Consider the following 786-nt stretch of genomic DNA (forward strand, 5'->3'; position numbering starts at 1 on the left):
GGCACAGACCTCCGGGAGGACTCAGAGCACTTGAAGGGGCACCTGTACCAAACCCACAAGACAGGCCAATGTCTTTCTGGCAGCTTTCTCTAACCCCGCCCAGACATGGCGGCCGCCATGGTCCTGAGTCTTGGCTTCCTATGGGGGACAGGGGCCCGAGAGCCCTACGCCTTGTGTTCAGAAGCCCGTCTCTATAGCTTCCTTGGCCCGGGAGCACCTGGCCAACCTGTTCACCTCCGGGAACCGGAACCATAGACCTTGTGCATGTCTTCACGCCCCTGTCGATCTCCTACACTGTAAAGGATCTTGCAGGGTTCTCGAGTAGCAAAGCGAGACCACTTGATGGCAGTGTGGTACCGCTGATGTGAATGTCGCCTTTTCCGGGCACCATCCCCTTGTACTCCCTCCGCCCTTCGCTACCAGAAAAAAAGATACACAGGTATCACATCTGAACCCCAGGCCAGGGCTCACCCAATTGGCCACTCTGAGGGTGATTGGGAAGAGTACACACACTGCCAAGTCAACTTCTCTGGAATGGGCTACTGAAGAAATGAACGTCAGGGAGTCCTTTTGACTCAGCCTTCTGTGGATCCATTGGATTTCGCGCTGCACGCCATAATTAAAGTGCTCCGCCAAGGTTGGCCTTACTGCGCAAAACCCATGGGGACCACGGAGCATTGTGGGCTGGGTCTGGGTGGCCGGCACACCTCCACAGGGCCAAGGAAGCCACAGGGTGGGCTCTGGAAGCAGGGGTGCTCGCCCTGCTGGGCGCCTGTGCTGCTCTGG

Source organism: Myotis davidii, unplaced genomic scaffold (genome assembly GCF_000327345.1).
Source record: "Myotis davidii unplaced genomic scaffold, ASM32734v1 scaffold1444, whole genome shotgun sequence".
Classification (NCBI taxonomy): domain Eukaryota; kingdom Metazoa; phylum Chordata; class Mammalia; order Chiroptera; family Vespertilionidae; genus Myotis; species Myotis davidii.